The sequence below is a fragment of the Ambystoma mexicanum genome, chromosome 3p, assembly GCF_040938575.1.
Source record: "Ambystoma mexicanum isolate Mex_15411 chromosome 3p, UKY_AmexF1_1, whole genome shotgun sequence".
Lineage (NCBI taxonomy): Eukaryota > Metazoa > Chordata > Amphibia > Caudata > Ambystomatidae > Ambystoma > Ambystoma mexicanum.
Window position 1 is genome coordinate 199,208,570 of NC_090925.1, and position 14,595 is coordinate 199,223,164.

At 44.8% G+C, this 14,595-nt stretch overlaps 1 protein-coding gene across 1 annotated transcript in view; it reads left to right on the top strand.

The window, feature by feature from the left end:
* The window catches only part of LOC138580248 (tumor protein p63-regulated gene 1-like protein), a 99,862-nt gene that overhangs the window by 65,998 nt on the left and 19,269 nt on the right, over positions 1-14,595 (top strand). The gene's annotated exons all lie outside the window — the stretch shown is intronic.

The following is a 14,595-nucleotide window of genomic DNA, read 5'->3' on the forward strand; positions in this document are numbered from 1 at the left end:
AGCTTTGTGGTGTGCAGTCACATTTGCAGAGCTTGTACCTCGGTTCTTCGCTGAGGGCATTGGGATTGACTTTGACTCCAACTTGTTTAGGTTCTTCTCTGGCTTATTCTTTGAAGGTGCCACTGGTGGGATCAGGATTGTATATGCCACGTGACCTCCCCATCCTCCATTATTGGACGTCTACTCATGAGATTTCACCATTCAAGGCTGTTTCTGCCCTAGTTTCCTCCCATAGATTCTCTTTTTCCTCATACTGTAGTGTGGGGCTTGCATTGCCATGTGCAATGCAAGCCATAGAATGTTTACTAGTGGTGGAACCCTGGTTCCCTCAAGGTTTCATGGATGACAGTTAGGAATTCAGGATGGGACAGCCTTCTGAGAGGTGAATGTGACTATGCACTCCCTCTTCTTCTAACTTATGCCCTGAAACTTAAATAAAGCACTTCTACTCTTTGTAGCTGCTGGCTTCTCTGTTTTACCTGCATCCTGTGTCTTCTGATGATGTAGTACACTGCACATACATGACAATATTTGTCAAAGACGCCCTCCTGTTTCTATACTCTTTTGCTGCTAATGCAGTCATTATTTTCCTTTTGTCCAGTTCTTCCAGAGACCATCGCTGTGAGAGGGAATTGTCATTCCAGTGGAACAGACCATGAGTTATGCGATTGGTGAACACTGAGTAGATATGTGAGACGTTGTTTGTAGTTCCGAAAGAAACAGAATGTGTCCATGTCAAGGTTATTTTGCCACTCTGAGGATTTCCTGATGACTTTATTAAGAGTGCGCATGAAGCTTTTTAGGTCCCAATACGCATGGGATAGCACGGGGCGATTCTGACAATTGTTACACTTTCTGCATCGGAAAGTTCGGCCATTGTCATGAACCCGTAGGTCTTTTAAGGGAGGCAGCGCTCAATGGGATGGATGGGGATGCAGATTTTACTCTTGCACCAATAATAAGACCGACTCAAGAAGTTGGAAAAAACATAACTGTTTTTAATTGCAATTGTCTAAAACAGGGAGTACAACAGGCGTCAACGGAGGTCCCACAGCATGTCTCAATGGATTTCATAAAAAACATAACTTTTATAGCCGAAACTGGTCATATGTGAAGTATTACTATGTGGCAAAATAAATAAACCTACTTGAGGTTGTGATAGGCATAAGGGGAACATCTAAGTATACTTCCTATGGGGGATAGGATTGTGATTGGGTCTCCAAGGTCAGGTGGACAACTATGCCCACCCCTAGTGCAAGTCATCTTCGCTGTCATAAAATACACAACGTTTCATTGGCTTTCAAACTATAGGGCTGTTCGCTATGTGGCCCCCTACGATTGGTTGGCACGCCTGTACCCTTCTGGAATATTCTACTCACTAGCAGCATGCAAGCTGGTACCCCAGGTGCTTGTGGGTTGGCTTGATATGCCTTCCCGCCCAACTAGCCCATCATCCATCATCACTCCTGCTGTCTGCCATTCAAATTGTCTTTGAAGTTGGCCTTCCAAAGTATCACTGTGCCTGAGAATAGAAGGGAATGTGAGCATGGTCTTCTCTTCAAGTCTCGATGTAGCTTGCCCAAAGTCTATTTTCATCTTGACCATGTGACAGGAGACCGTGTTTTGAGCTCTTTCTTCTCATTTAACACTATTAAATAAATAAAACCTAGCACTTCTAGTGTTTTTCCATTACACCTCAACAGGAGCCCGTCTTGCTTCTCACGTTTATTGTATCTTCTCGAATAGGTAACCAGTTTCTTGGCTGCCCCAACCCTTGACACTGAGCCAGACAACCTTTCTCGAATCTTCCGTCGTTGTCAGCTGTTTTCTTGTACTGTGCCACACTTTCAGCTCTTCTGTTCATGGGGTCCTAGTTTGCTAAAATACGTTGTGGAACATCCAGATCCTATACACATATATAATGGTGGCACCGCCTGCAGTCTATTCACTATGTGTAGCCAGCCTTAGGATTACTTAGTCTACTTGCGTTTCAACATCTGTACAAGTATAAAACGACTTTTGCATTTTCTTCAGTGCTCTTCGCACATGCAATCTTTTTTCCGTGCATCAAATATTGCTCAATTCTCTACTTCGTCGTCAGATTCTATAAGGTCTATATACTCTCTTCATTGGCATCTCTTATGGGTGCGTCATTTCTGCTTCATGTGACGTCACCAGTCTTCTCTTTCATTCATCTTCACACTTCTTCCAGAACCTCCCTTAAGAGACTGTCCTTTCTCCAGCGGGTACATCATATAGGGTTTTCTCAATGAATACCTTGTTTCGAGGACTCTTCGTGGTATAGGGACCATTATTGGCATTGTGCATGTTGCAATTTCCGGTTTCGAACATATAGGAAGAATGGGGGCGGGAATTCCGGTAGAGGCATTTGGCTCCTCCTCTACAGTCAGTTTCGAGCTCACTTGGGATTCCTCTTGCTGCAATTCTTAATATCACCTGCAGCTGTGAAGTGAACAAGCTCAATTTCTATCACAATCATTCAATATCCTTCGTTGGAGAATGAGCAGAAATCCACGCTCGCCTCGTCTTATGGTCAAATGCTACTGGTCCCTGAACATGAGGAGGAGGCGAAAATCACTAGCACCCACATCTCGGCACATTATGCACTTGGCTTTGGCTTCCAAGACTCTCTCATTGCCTGGGAAACATACTATTATTTCCTTTGGAAAGACCTTTGAAGTGACCTGACCCTGGTGGCCATGGGCTAGCTGGTCACTCTTTTTGACAGGAACTGTTATATTTTCAATAGCTCCTTTGAGTCTGGAACAGTTCAAGCTACTCTAAAAAAAAGGCTGCCGGGACCCCTTTACTGAAGAAATCCTCTTTGGAACGACCCGTCTTGTTGTGCTAATTAAAGACCCATTTCCTTTCTTCCTTATGTCGGCAAATGAATGGCAAGTCTTGCAGCAGAAGAATTGCATCTGCATGCAGAGTCGCAGGTAAGGCTGGGCTTGGGCCAGGCAGGACTTAAGACATGGCTATAGTACAGAATGTGTTGTTTTGGCCTTAGAAGATGACTTGAGATGGGCAGTTTATCGTGGTGGTGGTGCTGGGGTCCTTATTTTATTGGCAGCTTCGACCCAGTGGACCACAATATTCTTCTATCCAGATTAAGTAGCTACTGGGTGAGAGATGGCACCCTTAAGTGGTCTGCTTCCTTTTTCTCTTGACAGATCTACCCTACTTTTGAATCTAGTGCAAAAGCGATTTCCTGTGGAGTCCCGCAGGGCTCGTCTTCAAGCCCTTTGATTTTTAATCTGAAGCGGATATGAAACGAATGAAGTATGTGGGGGGAACGGGTGAAGTATGTGGATGGAACGGGTGAAGTATGTGGATGGAACGGGTGAAGTATGTTGATGGAACGGGTGGAGTGTATGGAACGGGCGAAGTGGATGGAACGAAAGAAGTGTGAAGTGAGTAGAACGGATAAAGTATGTGGATAGAAAGGAGGAAATGGGTGGAACCGGTGAAGTGTGTGGAACCAGTGAAGTGTGTCGAACCAGCGAAGTGGGTGAGGTGGGTGGAACGGGTGAAGTGAGTGGAACGGAAGAAGTATGTGGATGAAGCGGGTGAAGTGGGTGGAACGGATGAAGTAGGTGGATGAAGCGGGTGAAGTGGGTGGAACGGATGAAGTAGGTGGATGGAACGGGTAAAACTGGGTGTATGAAACGGATCAAGGAGGTGGATGGACAATGCATAGAGAACGAATAACGTGGAAATGAGCAGACCGGATGATGAAGGGATAACATGTATAGATCGGACGAAGGTCATTGATTAGAAGGAATGCATAGATCTGATCGATCGGATAGTGTACTTAGAACTGAGCGAGTACATACAACGGATGGAATGCACGGAACAGATAGAGGGCACGGAGTGGACACTTACACAAATGATTCGAGAGCATGGAACGATCTGAAGGTCATAAAACGACCGAAGTACATAGAATGGTTGGAGCGCATAGAATGGTTGGAGTGCATAAAACAGAGTGCATGGAACTTTTTTGAGTGCATGGAACGTTTTTGGAGTGCATGGAACGGTTGGAGGACGCTCGATCTCAAGCACCTAAGATAAACCACCATATCACATCTCCACGCTTACTCTCTTCTTTACACCACCACTCAACTAGAAGACAGCGATAATATGACACATTCAGTATAGCTGTTCTCATACCATCACTTGCCTCATACCCATCATCCCAACTAAACACAGCTGGTTACCCACCCTCCAGCCTAGGCGTTCTTCTCAGGCCTAACGCAGCCAGAATCGGTGTGGATAACAACCTGCCTGAACGAACACATACTCTTGATCTCCCAACCACCACACCTACCGCTAAGAAGCAGCTATCACAGGAATGCAACACCGCTGCACACATATCCGGTGCTCACATGCACCTTATGACTCTCTCTCTCTCTCTCTCTCTCTCTCTCTCTCTCTCTCTCTCTCTCTCTACTGACATGAACTTCAGTTCCTGAGGGCGTTCAACCTACCAGCGCCTTGAGATCATACCAATGGTACATAAGGCGCTATATAAATGCAAAATAACATAACATAACATAACATATGAGACCACTGGCATATATATTGAGGTCGGCTTTACATTTTATGCCGATGACGAGCAGTTCATTTTTCAGCTTCAGGAGATAGGTTGAAATTGTGTTTGGAGCAGGTCAGTATCTGAATGTGCCAAAATAGACTGAAGTTTAATGTTCAGAAGACTGAGTTGCGGACTGGTTCTGCTTTCTCAGTCAGCCTGAGAGTTGGTATTTATGGGCAAACTGAAGCACCTGGATGGGTAGTTCAATTTTGACCCTCGTTGTTAGGACACTGTCCTTTGCCTCTGCAAAATGTCAGGAATTTGATTTTCTGGCTTGACTCCTCTTTGTCGTTCGAGAGCCAGATATCCCAAGTTTCCAGTGTATGTTTGTTTTTTCCATCTGTAGTCCCTTAAATATCTTTTGGAATTTTTCAGTTTTACACATAAAATTCAAAATGTAAATGCATTCATCTCTAGCCAGCTTGATTACTGCACTGCCCTTTATCTTGGCCTGTCAAAAGTGGCTATCGGCCGTTTCAAAAGAACACAAAATACAGCTGCCAGAACACATCTTGCCAATTTTGCGAGCACTTTGCTGTCTGCCAGTGGAGAATCGCAGGATTTTTAAGACGCTGTGCATTGTGCACCGTGCACTGTATTTTCAATCGGCCGAGTTCCTCAATTCTAAAGTCTGCCGTTATGTTTCAGGGAAGTGTTTGCTCTTTGCCTCCATCAATTTACTCTCGGTTCCTACATTTAGGTTGGTGGAATGGGGAGGACACTCTTTCTCTTTTCAGGCAGCACGGGTGTGGAACTCGTTACCAACAACTGTGCAGGGGCTTGAAGGGCCTCAAGACTTCTGCCGTGAAGTAAAGTCTTTCCTATTCCCTCTGTGAGTCGGATATTGGGGGCGGGCGAGGGTGCCTGTTTCTCTTTCTGCTTGGTTCCACTAGGCCCGCTTGTTTCAGCGCCATGCTGCCTCTTGTTAGAGGTGATAGGTTTGACCTTAAAAAGTGCTGGTCCATCCCATCCATCCATCCATCCATCCAACCATCCATCCAATGATCTAGATGATCTGTCATGGTGTCTTTCAGGAGTAGTTCCTCTTCTGACTTAGACAATTCCTAGCGTATTATTGTTAAAACTGACAGTCTACCTTTGGAACTTGGTGTTCGGCGGGTGTTGTCTTGAAGGATGTTTTACATTTTCCTGACCCAAACACTTGCTGGACTACTTGCAAGCATTCATCTTTGTTAGTTCCAGCATTGGGTGTTGATGGTTTGACTTCCATCATCATGTGTGCTTCAGTATGATGAGCTTACTGAACCTAAGTGGCAGCGGCTTGCTGTGGTGTCCTGCACAAGAAGTCTGCTAGGTTATCATATTGTGGGTTCCATTCTAGGGAGAAGCCATGCCCTTGTGAATATATGGGGGTTGAACTGGGGCATACCCCTGCATTATAGTAAGCAGTGGTATGTAGGCTGCCACCACCTGGAAGGCTTTCCCATACTAAAGAGTTTGACAGCTCACAGCACCGCTATGACTCCCTTTTTTTAATTTTAGAGTCACATTGCTCTGTGCACATCTGGTCTCTCGGGCAAGTTCTACAGGTTCCATGTCTTTAAATCGCAGCAAAAATGGCCGTGAATACAAAATATTGCGGCAAAAATGCTGTGGTTTTGCCGCCACAATCATGTAAAGGATGCAGGGGACACCCCTGGACCCATTATACCATTTAAGGGGCACGGGGGACAACCCCGCAACCCCCGCTCCCCTTAAATGGTATAATGGGGTACACCTTTACCAGGTGAAACCACAGCATTTTTGCAGCAATTTATTTAACTTTTTTTTTTTTTTACCAGCGACATTTTTGCCGCAATTTTATTACCTGATACCGTTCTACATCATGATGCTGCTGTTTTGTCAGTGTTTTTATAGACCGCAACTAGAATACGCAGACTGGCACGCACCGGGATATTCATTCTCTTCCCATGTTGAGGTATTCAATGGTTGTGTTGATGAGGAGCATGATCTTAGAGTCGACAGAATGACACTTGTTGACTTTTGCCCCACTCCCATTTCTTGTTCACTTTTATTATTATTGAGCGCGGAGCTAGGTTCAAGAAGCAACAGAGCGCTTTTCAGAGGTGTACAACATTACAGATGCATAACAGAGCACTTTTCAGTGGTAACAACAGAACAGATATACAGCAGGATGTAGGATACAGAGGGGGACAGAAGAGGGGTACAGCTGTACCAGGTCTCTGGGAGGAGAGGGGCGACCTGATGGCCAAGGTGTTGAGGAGGAGAGACAACTTAAATGGGTGGGTCTGAATGAGTGTGGGGGTGAGTCTGTCGATGTGGAGGAGGTGCCTTATTCTTGGGGCATAGGCAGAGAAGGCTTGTTTTCTGGTCTTTCCTTTTAGCAGCAGCAGATTTCAAGTCTGCATGTGTCCTGGCTTCTGCTGGTGCTCTGTCCACCGGAGATGCTGAGCTTTTCTGCGAGGTAGCTCAGTGACTTTAGGGCAACAGCCTTATAGATGATGTAGCAAGACTTGACGGTGATCTGTGCATGCAGTGGGAGCCAGTGAAGGTCGATGAGGGCTTTTGTCCAGTCATAGTTGCTATATATTGGATTAAACGGCTACAATAGCTTGCCAGGCCAATTAAGCTTTTTAGTTCAGAAACTGTTTGCAGAGGTGGGGAGTGCTCAAAAAAAGTGTGTTGGGCCTATTGTGTACAGGCCCTAAAGATATCATAACCAACATTGATCAGTGCTTCTATGCTGGCTGGTGCACCCCTGACTGTGTTCTGGAACACTTCCATGTCTGATTTTTAGATCTTCGGATTACGACATGGGTGGAGAAGGCTGTCACCTTTCTCAAACCTCTTGTCTAGTTTGATATGGTGCTAGCCTGCCTGGAGGCCATGATTCGAGCAATATGTGGCTGCTGTCGGCTCTGCTGTGATGCTCTCGATAGTTGAAGTTATGTGCTGTTCTCTCTTGAGGGCTTTGCTCAGAAGCTATGAGGTGGGCCCTGGCACCTTTTCTAATATTTCAGATGTATTGAGTTTCTCAACAACTCTTCCGCCACCTTCTTGCACATTTGAAAATGGGACTTCCCTGTGCCTAAGACTCACTGGTTGCACACCGAGATCACTATGGGGTTTTAGCGGCTTAGTCCTCAGTCAACATTAACCACTGAATAGTGACCTACATTGTTCAATTCAGCCACGGAGTGACCCAGTGTGAGCCGTGAGTGAGTCCTGGTACAAAAACAGTACTGAGGGTCATGTTGTTGCTGTGAGTGAAAATCCTCATATTTATGTATCGTAGAGTCAGTTTGGAGCCATGTGCTGGCAGCACCTTAAAGCATGTTCCTGAGTGGATGACTGCAGACACCTTGCGACAACTCGTGTCGACATTGATTTTCCTTGTTGGGACTCCTGGTTGTTTTTTTCTACCAGGACCACTTACAGGTAGCTGGTGTGAACTAGAAACCAAAAGAGGCCCCTGGAAATGTTTTTCAAAGTGGCCACATATTGCACAATGTGAGCAAGCCCAACCCCTTTCCCGTGGCCACATATTGCACAATGTGAGCAAGCCCAACCCCTTTCCCGGGGCCACATATTGCACAATGTGAGCAAGCCCATCCCCTTTCCCGTGGCCACATATTGCACAATGTGAGCAAGCCCAACCCCTTTCCCGTGGCCGCATATTGCACAATGTGAGCAAGCCCAACCCATTTCCCGTAGGAACATTTGGAGATAAAATGGATAAACGCACAAAAGAGGCCCACGATTCAGAGACCCACCGGGAAACCTCCCGGTGGTCCTCTGCAGTGGTGTTTTTGTGCATCTGCTTGCTCCAGTCTTTGCACAGTGGTGCACACGTTTCCTGTGATTGGGTTGATTTGGGTTGTTTCAGCGCTGCCAGGTGTGCCACTGAACTGGGCATTAATTTACGTCTTGTCTGCTGCCAGGGTACTTTCCCTGGTTGGTTGTCCCAAGTCAGTCTCTCTTTCATGGGCGTCTTCTGTTGGCGTTGAGTTGGGTTACCTGAATCGGTCATGCGGTGGGGTATGTTAGTGCGACTGAACGTCTTAAACTGGGACGTGGCCTTGCAGAGGCCGCATTGATTTATTGTTTGTCTTGCTGGATCACCCTGGAAACTGATTAAAAGCCTTCAGGCTCTAATTGCTGGAGCAATAATTCTCTAGTATCACTCCCCCCTCCCCCTCCAAGCGAGTAACCAGAAGTTTAGTTTAGTTTAGTTTATTTATTTATATTGCGCGCCTCACTCAGGGGTTTCTGGGCACAGTACAAGATAATGCAATTTCTTGGTTACACAGAATACTGGAAAAAATAAAGGTACACATAATCTGACATGAATACATATACATATAAGAGGGTTATTCACAGTTACAGGCCTATTGCGGCAAACAGAATCGCATATAAATACAAATGGGTGGCGCCTTTGTTCAGAGTTACAGGCAGATATATGTCTAACATGTGCAACCATATTGACAGAATTATTCGTTATTAGAGCAATCAAACTAGTATAGTGCACGTCACATTATAGTGTCAGTGCATGTGCTGTTACAAATATACATAAGAGGGGCAGATATATTACTGAGGGGCATCGTTTGTGATGAGCCAATTTTTCATATTCTTTCTAAAGCATCGGAAGGATTGCTTGGTTCTAAAATTGGGAGGGAGTGAGTTCCAGAGTTGGGCGGCAAGGACCGGGAAGCTAGTGCCTCCAACCTTTTTGAGTTTGTATCTGGGAATTTGTAGATGGCCTGAGTTAGCTGATCTAGTAATGCGAGCGTATTGTTTCAAGGCAAATTTATTGGCGAGGTACTGGGAGGCTGTATTGTTAAGGCATCTTTAGGTTAGGGTTGCAGTTTTAAGTTGAATTCTTTCTTTGATAGAGAGCCAATTGTGGTCCCTTCTAATGGCCGATATATATGTTGTCTGCGAGGGATACACAGAGCTGTCCTGAGGGCGTTATTCTGCAAGATTTGCAGTTTTTTGATGATGGAGTTGTTGGCTCCAAGATATAATCCATTGCAATAGTCGATTTTTTGAGAGGGCTAGGTCTCTTGCCAAGGTGATGCAACTTTTTTTCGAGAGGAAGGGTTTACATGGTCGAATGAGCTTGCAAGTATATGCATTTGCCGAGGCAGTGGCGCTGACCTATTTCTTCAGATTAAGGGAGGAGTCTGAGTAAAAACCCAGTGTTTTTTACTTTGCTAGCAAATTTAATGGAGTTGCCATCGATGATAAAAGATTGGTATTGATTGCCAAGTTTGGAGATGTTACTGGGTTTGGCGAGGAGGAGTTTTTTCATCATTCAGGCAGAGACCGTGTGTGGCCATCCATGCCTGAATGATAAGGTAGATTTTGTTAATCAGGGCTAGGTCGTTGGCATAGTCACCTGTCAATGGGATGAGGATTTGGGTGTCATCCGCATAATTAGTGTAGGTGACATCCAAATCATCAAAATGGTTTGCTAAATGCGTTGTACATAGTCGGTGATACACTATGATCCTTGTGGGACTCCACATGTGATGGGGATCGGTATTGCAGCCGCTGATGTCACTCTCATTGACCTGTTACTTAGAAAGGATTTGATCCAATCCGTGGCTTCTGATGAGAAGTGTAACATAGAGGAGAGATGGTTACAGCGATTTCATGGTCAACCAGGTCAAAAGCCGCAGATAAATCCAACAACAGCAGGAGGGCGGAGTTTCCTTTGTCTTTAAGGTAATCTATTTGTATCTTTAGGTCAATCAAGACAGTTTCAGTGCCATGTTGTGGCCTTAAGCCTGATTGACGGAGGCCTAATAGCTTGTTGGATTCTAAGAACTTTTGTAATTGGTTGTAGGCGGCTTTGTCTAAGATCTTCAACATAAAAGGGACAGTAGTAATGGATCTAAAGTTGGTGGGTATGTTGGGATCGAAAGAGGGTTTCTTTAGGAGCGGTAACACCCAAGAATTCTTCAGGTTGGTAGGTACAGTGCATGTGTGAAAGGAGGCATTGATAAGAGTTGTGATAAAGGGAGTGAGGAGGTTCGCTGCATCTTTAATGACAGTGGCTGGACAGGAATCTCCCTGGCAGTTAGATGGTTTGAGGGATGCTATGATTCTAATTACCTCTTGGACTGTTACTGAGGTGAATTGAAATCGTTGAGTTGAGGTGGGAATTTTAGGGCATTGTTTTTGGAGATTGTCTTGCAATGGCAAGGATAGTTTTTTTATTGGTAATTTTCTTTTGGAGCAGTATAATTTTGTTGGCAAGAGCATCTTGGATTTTTGTGCACCAAGTTTGATCCTTGACACAGAGATCTGTGGGCGGAGTGGGCGATTCAAGTTCTCTAAGGATGGTAAAGAGTTCCCAGGTACTAGAACTGGCTTTATCAATCCTTTCATTATAGGAGTTACTTTTTGCTGTGAGGATTTCGCTTTTATAGGTTGTGGTAATTTTTTGCAGGGCTTCTTTGTTGGTAGCGGATGGGTTGTTTTTCCATATGGTTTCATGTTTTCTTATCTCTTTCCTGAGGTCTTTAAGTTTTGGGGTGAACCAGCTGTTTAGGTGTGCACTTGGTTTGCTCTTGCGCATTTTTAATGGTGCGATGGAGCCTATGGCATTGTTGAGCAGTTTGTTATATAGTTATATAGTTCTACTAGACCTTCAGGGTTAGAAGGTAAGATGCAGGTGCCTGCAGAGGTTTGGGAAAAGGTCTAAGGTTGTCGACCGTGATATTTTTCTTATTTCTGGTAAGAATGGGTGTAGCAATGACCTTTGTCATTGTCGGAGAAGTGCAATTTTAGAGGGTAAATGACAGTAAGCAATGGTTTTGGAGGTACAGGGGTGCCTGTGTGCAAGGGGCTGCGTACTGATCACTCCTCTATATATCCAAAGGACCCAATGCTGAACTTTGTCATACGAGGCACAGCGTGTTAAACCGATGTGACCACATTCATGACTTTGCCGTGACCAGCAACAGCGCTAGTGTTTGTCAATGCCTGACTTTCCCATGGAAGCCATATCCTTGTGCAGATGGGAAGCCCTGCAAGAGGAAGCCCAGAAAGTTTGAATAATGATGCCAAGCGCTGCGAGGCCAGCCTCCTGTTTGAGTGAATGCTTAGATGCTGCATATATATTGTCTCTGTGACCAAGCACTAGGTCATAGTTTCAGCCGGGCAGAGGAGATCCTTCACTTAAATCTTCCATTCACAAAACCCATTCACACTCTGTTTATTGAATTGTTTTTCATGATGTTCCCACTTATTGGAGAGTGATGTTGTCTACATGCTTTTGCACAGTCACAATGCTTTGAAATATTGCTGTTTTTGTACCTGCACTTTGGACCCCACTGTTGATTTGTTGTGATTTGTGACAAAAAAGCTAAAATAACCAACTAAATAATAAAAAGCTGTTACTATTTTTCTGAATGTTGATGTGTTTTCACATGCAGCTTGCTAAATAAAAAAATCTTTAAAATCCCATTCAGATATATGTTGACTAGGGTTTTAATTTACTTGCATTTAATCATAGCAAAGATTTAAATTCTAGAGGGTAGGACCACCCCCAGTTTCAGCATATATATTGTCGGCTTCTTTGCCCCTTTCTTTACAAGCGCTCTTCTGGGAATGAGCTGCAGACAGGGCAAATCCTGCAGACACAATTGCAAAGAAAGCTACCGAAAAGTTGGTCGGTACAGGGTTCGGAATTATGAATCGACAAGCAGGAGCGAAAACCAGCTCCCGGGTGTCCGGCAACACCCATTAAGGAAGATCTACCCCAGGGAAACCTGGAGTACACAGCGCACGGCAAATCTAACTTCCACATGAGCTGCACACCTTAACTTTCTGTCAATTAGGTATTATGCATTGCATTTCTATATTTCCAAGAGGCGTCCTAATCTTTGTTTTCAGTCTCAAACAAAGTTAATTTCACATGTGCATGTTTGTAATGCACAAGTTAGCCTGGGATCCAAATGTAGCTCATGGTAACTTTTGTTTTTAAGTTAACTAGGCCTTCCTATGGTAAAAGCAGGAGCTAAATAGCTCCCAACACCCAACAATTTCATACCCAGTGGTAAATCTCTGAAGGACCTTGCAGCCCTTCTCCAGAAGGGCTTCTATCATGCAGCAATGCCATAGCGTGCATCTCCTCCTTGGTAGGGTCAGTTGTGAACCCAGTCTCGACCAAAGCATCCCGAGTCTGAGACCAAACCATGAATTGGGATTGGTTTATCTGGCAACTGAGACTGCCACAGCTGACTAGGAAAATTAGAAGCCCCCTTAAATCAAGGCGAGCTATGGGTGGACATCCTGGCTCTAGTGTCCCCAACGCCCCTAGGCTAAGGAAGTCATTTTGAAATTACCCCAGATCTCACGCAAGAGAGGAACTCTGGTGCCACGTGTGAGCTGCTGTCCCGAGGAGCAGGGGTGGACTGGCCTATAGGGAATTCTGGAGATTTCCTGGTAGGCCTCCGCACCCTGGGCCTCTTTTGTGTGGAAACCTATTTATTTTCTAATTTTGTCATAGGAAAATAGTTGGGCTTCCTGGAAATGTGCAATATGGACCACTTAGAAAATTATTTCCAAGGCCTCTTTTGGTTCCCAGTCCACCTCTGCCGAGGAGAGCCGCTAGAGCCGTTTATAGAAGTGGGCGAAGTGAGCAGCTGCCCGGGGCTCAAACTGGGGAAGCGGGTATTGCAGAGGCAGGTTTTAATCAATCTCCCACATCAGGTAGCGAAAGCTAAGGACGGCAGCGTGCTCCGGCCTGCAGTGTCCCCTGGCAAGCCCCTCCCACATGCAATCAGCACCTTTTCACATGCTAAAAGCCTACAGTTTTGCAGGGCGCCCCTACGGTTGGAGAAGTTGTGACCTTTATGCCCCACTGGGGTTTGGGGTGGGTAGGGTGTGAGAGCAGTGCATATGTTGGGGGGACATTTTAGCTGTTTGTCTCGCGAACCATACTGCTTGGAATCTGCCCTGGCATCACCCAGGTGGTCTGTGCCAGTGGGTCCCCAGCAGCATGACCTGATTATGAAATCATGAAACCAGAGGTGTCCCCTGCAGAGTGCCTCCAAGCGATCAGCACTGAGCCGCGTGCCCCCCAAAATCCAAACCGACTTGTATTCCTAAAATGCTGCCCACAGGCAGCTGGTCACTTTCCAGAAACCACAGACAACAAAAGTGCATCCACCAAGTTCTGACCCGCTTGCAACCAAGGTCAGCCCGGTAAGCCTGGCTTCAGGTTTCCACTGCTAGATTTGTGTGTTACTCTTACTGGCTACTTGTTCTCTATGGATATTATTAGCTGTACTGTACCCACTAAACTTCATAATATTAGTTGTGTGAATAATGAGATAGTTTCTTGTAACTTTATTACCAGAGATAATAGCTGTGCTACCTGCCACGCCACATACCCTGCTAAATGTTAGTCTGTTACAGGGTTGTCCAACTCCAGGCCACCAGGGTTGGAATCCTGACGGGTTTTCAGGCTATCCCTCATTCATATTCATGAGACAAAATGTGCATACATTTAGAACAATTGTATGGAAATCTATCTCATGAATATTAATGAGGGGTATCCTGAAAATCCTCTAACAACATAGAGAATGGATTGCAGGAAAGAAATAGCCACAGTGTCATTCCTAGTATTGTATAGACAGAACGTGAAAAACAACAGACTTTGGGCTGATATGATTTGCGTCAATATTTAGTGAAGCAGATCACCTAGACCGGTTAATAGGGTAAAGAATACAATTACCCCAACCCAAAACCTTGTTAAATATTTTCTTTATTATTTCATCATACAAAAAAAGAAGTAATTGCGTATTTTCTAGTATCAAATTTAGAAAATAACTCACTTATAAACAATGTTGCGCACAATGTTAAAATAAAGACAATGCTAATTTAATGAATTTAGAAGTGTCACTGTCCTGTAAACAAAAAGTAATTTGCCCAAAAATTATTACTAAACATACAGCAAGTTTTATATACAAAACATCACCTCGACA